Genomic DNA, 9,119 nt, shown 5'->3' with positions numbered 1-9,119 from the left:
TAAGAAGTGTCTATTCACAATTCTGCTAATCTTTCGTTCGCAATTTTACTATGCTAAGATTCACTCCCAGTAGGCGGCGGCTTAGCGTGTGCAAAGCTGCTAAAAGCAGCTTGCGAGCGAACAACTCGGAATGAGGGCCAATATACACTGTATTCTGGTGTAAGCGGACTCAGATCCACAGTTCAGCCCCACATACATAAGTTAATATCTCACACTGCACAGGTAAGCACTGGCTGGTTTTTGGTCTATTGCTATTTACTACACTTGCAAAAGCTGGTACCGTGCGGTGGGCGGATGGGTTTGCAGGGTCCGTGTGTTCTTGAACCCCACTATGCTTCCAAGTGCTAACAGCATGGTCCACTACCCGTACACCCCAAAGACTCTAGCGGTCAGGGGAGGGGTGGTTGCTTTAAGCAGCGGCGGCGGCTGTTCTGTCTAGCGGGTGGGAGGGGGGTGTTCTATCCTCCTGTTCTATCCTCCGTGCTGCAGTCTCTGTTCTCCAGCGAGCGGGGATTGTTCTGTCCAGCAGGGTGGGTGGAGTACGTCCACAAGCCTTCCAATGGAAGAGGCAGCCTGGCTCTGCCCAGTGCCCTCTCCTCACTTTTTGCGCCGGGGACATCATGATATCAGACGTCAGATCCCGGCCAGAAGCCGCAGTGTCAGAGGCAAGGAGGGGAATGGAAAGAAGGGGAAGCCCCGGACCGCCTCTTTCCGCATCGTAGAGTCCCGATGCCGACTGTGTTCCGCCGCTGACAGGCACAGGGGGGACAGGACAGCGCAGCAGTAGGGAGGGGATGCAGAGCAGGGTGAGCGCCTCTCCGTCCCAGCGCCTCCCTGCACTGCATCCCTTCGCTGAGCGGGTAGCGCCGGGCCTGGGTAGGAGGGCCCTTCTCGCAAGCCTACAATCTTTGGGGAAATAGGAATTGATACATAAGGAAAGGCACTATCTAGTTCATAGTCGTACACTAGATTGCAACGGTTCTTGGTGGGCTGCATGATATCACATCACAGCAGTGAGGAACCAGGGTCAGGAGGAAGGGAAAGGGAAGAAAGAAAATATGTAGCGGATATGTGTGGACTGTACAGTGGGGATGTAACTGGATAGGAAAGCTTATGAAGGTTATGTGAGTGGTTCTGGAATTTGATAAGCTTTCCTGAAGAGATGAGTTTTCAGAGAACGCTTGAAGGTATGGAGACTTGAGGAGAGTCTAATTGTACGTGGTAGGTTGCTCAATGTTTGCCAACCTCGGTCCTCAAGACACAATATCAGTCTAGGTTTTAATTCTATCCATGATGGAGCATAGATAGTTAAATGAAAATAACCAAGTTACTAATTCATACCCCTTTTCCACTAGCGTAGAACGGGTCGCAGCCGTGTCGTCTGACACGGCTGCGACCCGTGCTACAGCCCCCTGCAGACAGCGCTCACCAACCCAGCAATTGCCGGGTTGGTGACGCGCTAGTGACGCGGCAGGGGCGGCGCTGGGAGATCACATGATCTCCCAGCGCCGCCCTCCCTATGCACTGTGAATGGGAGCCGTGTCGCCTCGACACGGCTCCCGTTCACACTAGACAGCTAGCCGGGTTGAACACGTGTTCAACCCGGCTAGCTACCAGGGTAGGATTCCCGGATCACTTGATCCGGGAATTTGCCGGGGGACCCGTTTCCACTAGGGAAAAACACGGGTAAATGCGCGCCCCCGCGCATTTACCCGTGTTTAAAAGAGCTAGTGGAAAAGGGGTATCAGTCACATGTGCTCAAGTATGGCTGTCCTTAAAACCTGGACTGTTAGTGTGGCTTAATGCCGGGATTCCAAGTGAAAGGAAATGTTCCTTTTAACATTTCGGGGTTATTGTTACAGTAAGTGCCACTGATTTAGAGTAGCCGATTTTAAAGTTTGAGAAATCCAACGCCCGGAACATCGGGTGTGATCTGCTTTATGAATAATGCTGTGCACCTGCGCACTGTGTCGTTAAGGGTAGACCTGGCTAGCTGCAGCACATAAATAGGTAACCAACCTATGTGTGGACAAATTATAATACAAAAGATGTGCTGCGCTCAGTCTAGCGTGTGAGGATTGTAGTGCTTGTTACCAATAAAACTGATCTAAATTCATAAAATTGTATACTAGACTAAATGAACATAAACCAAGTATAGGATATAATATTATGCAGATAAGCAAAAAAATATCATGTGTCACTGCTGTGTTCAGTCTAATGCTACAAATTTATATAAATGTATACTTTACTCAGTAAATATAAATAGATTAAAATATGAAAAGACAAATGTTGGGTATAGTATTGAACAAATACACAATAAATGATGTGTCAATGCTGGCAGGGCCGGTTCTTGCCCTTGTGGCGCCTCGGGCAAAATGAGAGGGGTGTGGCTTCATACGGGGGCGTGGTCAGTTACGCCCCCATTTGTGCCCCCTGTAGCGCAGCTGAAAGAGAAAAAATAAAAATAAAAAAATTATACTTACTATCCCCGCTCCTGATTCCAGACCGCTGCAGACCTCCGCCGGCGCCGCTCCTCTCCTCGGATCAGCATAGACACTAGAGGTCAATTATGACCCCTAGCGTCTGTGCCACAATGCTGTGCGGTGCGCAATGACGTCATTGCGCACCAAACGGCAAAGGTCCCCTCCACGAAGGGAAACTAGACGCGTAGCGTGTGGTTCCCTTCACAGCGGGGGGCACAGCGACGGGGGGAACAGTAGCGGATCTTGCCATGGTGCGGCGACCTCCGGATGGCGCCGGTGCCCTCCGGAAGGTGGCGCCCCGGACAAAAGTCCTGCTTGCCCGTGGCAAGATCCGCTACTGAATGCTGGCTAGTTCATGTATAAGGATAATGTAAATATGTAGAAATGACACCCTGGTTGTACGGATGAAGGGGAATTATGTAAAAGGGAACAGAGATTTGAGCTTCGATGGTGAAAGGAAGAAAAAATGTAGGATGTTTTAGAAGAAGTATATTCTTGTGTACTGTGAAATAGGATGAGGAATATAATTACTTTGAATTGACAGTGTAAAAACAATATTGGTGTATAGTAATACACAGTCCTGAATTGCCTGGTACTTGATACTGTCTCTCTATATTGCTCTGTGGACACTGAATGACTAGAATAAGATGCTGTTCGATGAAGCAATTTGTCTCAACGGAATGTAATAAAGTATAAAAATAAAAAAAAGTGATCTGCTTTATAGTGTAACTGTCCATTACACAGAGTGAATACAGCGTGTTCATTTTTGCATAATCAGTGACATCATTGAACAACCTTTAAGCAGTCTTTTGTTCTTAAACAGGCCACAATCATGATTATAAGTGAGGATGTGGGCTGTAATGTAGATACAGTTCTGTTTCTGGTGGTTATAAATATTCATATCATGGTCACACTTTGCTTGTATGCTTTATTGATTTTACAATGGTTTATGCATTATTAAGCATTATATAGGGGTATTCAATTTGTGCCGTTTTTTTCGACTTGTCAAAATAACGTCACTTTTCGACAGTTTGCAGGTCGAATACACATTCTACCTATTCAAATCCCGGCCTGATTTTTCGACTTGTCGAAAAATCCGTCCGGACGAAAACCACGTGGATCGGCGAATTCACCGACGATCCACGTGTCTTATCAAATTCGCTGGCGTTGTTGCCAAGTTTTTCTTTTGTCCGTTTTTGCTGATGCGACAAAAAAGCGAAACGGCATGGCGAAAACGGACCAAAAACCTGGCGAAAACGCCTGCGATTGTATACCCTGCTGCCTAATTAGTGTCTGTTTTCCGACGGTCGGAAAACTCGTCTCGGATTGAATACCCCCCATAGACTCTATATTGTTGTAGTAGAGAAAAATAAAAGCAACAAACTAATAAATCAGCAATAATCAAACAAGGCTGGAATACGATAAATAGCACCAACAAGATATCAGTGGGAAACAGAATTGCAGTCCTGTTATTTTCTTATTTACCAGTTATTCTTTAAATGGTAGAAACACCGTAGAGTATGGCCGTGGCCAAGAGTGAAGGTGAACGCAATTCTCACACATATTCGCTGGAGCATTAGTTATGTATTGTCTGTATTCATTCAGGTTACCGTATAGGTTTTTTTCTAGATATAGATATTGTATTATGACTCCCTGCCATTGGACAATGCTTATCACTTATGACTTGTAAAAAAAAAAAATCAACCTCAATCTGTCTTGATGGAAGAATTCGTACATACTGCAGAAAATCTAAAGTGTCATATACTCTGTACGTGCAGAAAGATTCAGATTTGGGTGAGTTATATTGTTTCTGTGCAGGGTAAATACTGGCTGCTATATTTTTACACTGCAATTTAGATTTCAGTTTGAACACACCCCACCCAAATCTACAGCCCCGTACACACGGTGGAGATGTGTGCTGAGCAATCTAGCCCACATCTCTCCCCCCGCTCAGCACTCAGCGCTATGTGTGCTGAGCGAGGGGGAGGGGACGGGGGCTCATTTCACCCAGCGATGAAGTGAGCGCTCTCACTAGATTTGGCATGCATGTCAAATCTAGAGCTGGCGATAGCGATGCGCGGTCTCCGGCACCATACACACAGAGAGATCCGTTCTTAATTTCTAAGCAATCTAGTCCGATTGCTTAGAATTTAAGCACGGATCTCTCAGTGTGTACCCCCCTTTACTCTCTCTGCACATATTACATCTGCCTCACCTGCAGTGCACATGGGGGGTCATTCCGAGTTGTTCGCTCGCAAGCTGCTTTTAGCAGCTTTGCACACGCTAAGCCGCCGCCTACTGGGAGTGAATCTTAGCTTAGCAAAATTGCGAACGAAAGATTAGCAGAATTGCGAATAGACAGTTCTTAGCAGTTTCTGAGTAGCTCCACACTTACTCTGCAACTGCGATCAGTTCAGTCAGTTTCGTTCCTCGTTTGACGTCACAAACACACCCAGCATTCGCCCAGACACTCCTCCGTTTCTTCAGCCACTCCCGCGTTTTTCCCAGAAACTGTAGCGTTTTTCACACATTCCCATAAAACGGACAGTTTCCGCCCAGAAACACCCACTTCCTGTCAATCACATTACGATCACCAGAACGAAGAAAAAACCTTGTAATGCCGTGAGTAAAAAACCTAACTGCATAGCAAATTTACTTGGCGCAGTCGCACTGCGGACATTGCGCATGCGCATTAGCGACTAATCGCTCCGTTGCGACAAAAAAATAACGAGCGAACAACTCGGAATGACCCCCATGGTTTTAGTGTTTAATGTGCTTTTTGGTGTGCTAACAACCCTGAATGTGTTTGAGGAGATTGTAAATATAATTGATGACTCTTTTATTCAGTACGGTCCTCCCCCCACATCTGTCTGTTATACGTCTCCTGGCCAGGATACAGTCCTTAGGTTGACCGCTATTGGTTGACATGCATTAGATTGACATGTACTAGGTCACATGGAAAAAGATGGACATGCGTTTTTCAAATTTTTTCCCCACATTTTTTGAACTTTTTCATACTTTATGATCCACGTGGACTACGATTGGGAATAGTAACGGTGCCGAGCGCAGCAGTAGCGGAGCGAGGCACCTTGCCCAAGCTCACCATGCGAGGGAACACGGTGCACTAATTGGGGTTCCCCATCACTTTATGAAGAAAACGACGCCAAAAAAAGTTTTAAAAAATTCATATCGATCTTTTTCCTTGTCGACCTAATGCATGTCGACCAATAGTGATCGACCAGATGACTGTCGGCCTATGTGTGGTCGACCTAATGACCCATACCCTCCTGGCCTATAGTCAAACTGATTCAAGGGCTTTTCTACATTTTCGGAAGTGATTTCTTAAAATTAAGGAGCCCATTTATCAAGTTTTACTTGCGGCATATTCCGCAAATATTTAGTCTCCCACAAATGTTTGAAGGTGGGACCACAGCAGAAATCTCTACATCTGCCCGTGGTCCATCCATTTCCAACAGCACATGCGTTTGTCAGCAGACTGTGGGCCCTGATTCAGCATGGGTTGTAGTTGTGCGAAAAATTGCACAACGCATGATAAGGGTAGCTTGCTGCATTCGCAGCCTAGCTGCATAGACAGACCAAGGGATGCCATCTTTTGGGTTGCAGCGGCTGCGTGCGATGTCACGCAGCCGCCTCCCCACAAATGGTCCGGACACACCTGCGTTGTCCGGACTGCCTCCACCAAATGCTGCGCCGATGCCCACAAAACGCAACATCGACTGCGATCGCAGTTTAAGAGCTTGCACATGCGCACACTGGTGTGCGCGTATGCGCAGAAGTGCCACAATTGGCAAATAGCAATTTTAGCACTTCTGCGTGCCATACTGAATCGGGCCCTGTATGCGCAGAATGGCACCCGATATAGAAGGGAAATGATTACTTTTGCGCTCATATCCCATTGCGGGGTTGGGCTCATTTTGAAGCTCCTGTCCCTGCATGTGATTCTTAGTACATTCAGGTGAATGTTAATTTCTTATTGCAGCAAACAGTGGCGATAAGACATTATAATTATGGGGTCTAAAACACAAGAATGAGTGAGTAATTATACCCTAGTGCTCATAAAAATGTCTCGGATAACTGTTATATAAATGTATCCTGTTTTGAGACAGTCGTGCCCAAGACCAATATAATACCTCCCACGATCCCGGTTAAGATGGACCTGTAGCGATTTGGGACTCTGCCTGCTTTGTCCTCTTTGGGTTGGGATGGGAGTTCCATTGACTGCTACTCTGTTATGCCCTCATACGTAGTGCATGCTGTATTCAAAACTTAAGGTCCGTACACACTGGGCGATTTTGAGCTGAAAGCAGGTCACTTTTGGTGTGTTGAGCTGCTTTCAGCTCAAAGCCGCCCAGTGTGTATGGACAAGTGATGAGCGCTGATGCGCGCTCCCGATTCATCGCTGGCGGCCGCCGCTCATCTACTGGTATTACGGGTGGTCTTCTGGTTGCCGGCGGACGGCCTCCCAGCAGCCACCATACTGGCGCCGGAATCCCGACCGCCGGCATACCAACATCTTTTTTCCCTCTTGGGGGTCCACGACCCCCAAGCTAACATCGCTGGGCAGGGGGTAAAAGCGCTCAGCGTGTATGCACTGAGCGCTTTTCAGCCCAGCGATGTCAGTGATCATCACTGTACATACACGCTGGGCAAAAACGCCCAGTGTGTATGGACCTTTAGGTTTAGGGAAGGGGAAGGGCACATTGGGGGTCACATGCCTTAGACAAGTACTTTCAATGTGTAGATAGGCTGTTGTTATGGGCAACAAACAAACTGGGGAAAAAAATAATATATTGGTTGCAGGGTGCTGTTTACATGGTGTTTGTATGTTTCACTTCTCCTTGTCTGTACTATACGTGTGCTTGTGGGAGTGTGGGGGTGCGGGGTCTCCCCTCTTGGTGCTCTGCTTCCCACATAAGTCTAAAAGGCTACTGGGCTTGTGGTTACATTTACACTGCCTGTGAGGTTGCGTCTGTGTTAGAGAAAGTACAGGGACCAACAAAAAGTAGTCTGACCTGTTCACTCTCTCGGTATTGTTTAATCCCTATTGTCTACAAAATACATTAATCTTACCAATTGAAGCATAAAGAGAAGAATAAATGAGTAGAATTTGGCGGAGGTACTTCAAAGTTGGAGACTCAACAAACTGTGAGTTTGTTTCTCTTTGAGGAAGCAGAGGACTTGTTAATAAAGGTCCGAGGAATTAAATATATTTAAAAAAAAAAAAGAACACTACAAATATCTTATAAGAAAGTGTTCACCTTACAGTACTTAAAGAATGAATAGAGTGGAGAGTCGATTTGCTGCCCAGACCACCTCCTTCTGTCAGTTGTCAGTGGCGATGGGTCAGGCATTACTATCCCAGGATAGGATGCCGGCTATAATGATCTTGACAGCGGGATCCCATCTGCTAGAATGCCAGCAGCGGGGCGAGCACTAGAAAGCCTATGACAATCAACAAGTCACATGGGCAAGCACTCAGGGCAGACGTAGATCTCAGGACCATCTGCTTCTCCCATGGGCAGCTTTACGTGGCTTCCTCACGTGTTAGTAGCCCCAAGCATCTTTTTATGTTAATCCCTAAAGGAAAAACTGCAAATATTGATTACAAATAAATTTTATGATCAATGCGCACAATATAAAATATACATAACACTACTGTTTTTGTAAAATTAGTTCCGCTGAGCAATAACACATCCACACGAGCAAAGCGGGTCCATGGTGTCATCACCTCTCTGAGATGAAGTACCAACCAATCAACTTCTAACTGCCGTGTTACAGGCTGTTTTGAAACTTGACAGGAGCTGATTGGTTTGTACTTTATCTCTCTTCACTTTATCTCTCTACAAGCTTTGATAAATCTCCCCCTTAGTTTTAATTTACCACTGTTGATAATGCTTCATCAAAATGATCTTTAAGGAAGTGAAACGCGTTGCAGAGTCAAAAGCAGTGTCTTTCATTCATTGAACAGCAAAGGTCATAAATCTTCACATCTTCACTATACAGTAAATGACTTTGGGGGTAATTCAGAGTTGATCGCAGCAGCAAATTTGTTAGCAGCTGGGCAAAACCATGGAGGTCATTCCGAGTTGTTCGCTCGGTAAATTTTTTCGCATCGCAGCGATTTTCCGCTTAGTGCGCATGCGCAATGTCCGCACTGCGACTGCGCCAAGTAAATTTGCTATGCAGTTAGGAATTTTACTCACAGTTTTGTCTTCGTTCTCGTGTTCGTAATGTGATTGACAGGAAGTGGGTGTTTCTGGGCGGAAACTGGCCGTTTTATGGGTGTGTGTGAAAAAACGCTACCGTTTCTGGGAAAAACGCGTGAGTGGCTGGAGAAACGGAGGAGTGTCTGGGCGAACGCTGGGTGTGTTTGTGACGTCAAACCAGGAACGACAAGCACTGAACTGATCGCAGATGCCGAGTAAGTCTCGAGCTACTCAGAAACTGCACAGAGATGTATTTTCGCAATAATGCGAATCCTTCGTTCGCAATTTTAAGAAGCTAAGATTCACTCCCAGTAGGCGGCGGCTTAGCGTGTGCAATGCTGCTAAAAGCAGCTTGCGAGCGAACAACTCGGAATGAGGGCCTATGTGCACTGCAGGTGTGGCAGATATA

The sequence above is a fragment of the Pseudophryne corroboree genome, chromosome 5, assembly GCF_028390025.1.
Source record: "Pseudophryne corroboree isolate aPseCor3 chromosome 5, aPseCor3.hap2, whole genome shotgun sequence".
In the NCBI taxonomy this organism is placed as follows: domain Eukaryota; kingdom Metazoa; phylum Chordata; class Amphibia; order Anura; family Myobatrachidae; genus Pseudophryne; species Pseudophryne corroboree.
The sequence above is the reverse complement of the archived record's forward strand: the minus strand, read 5'-3'. Positions refer to the sequence as shown.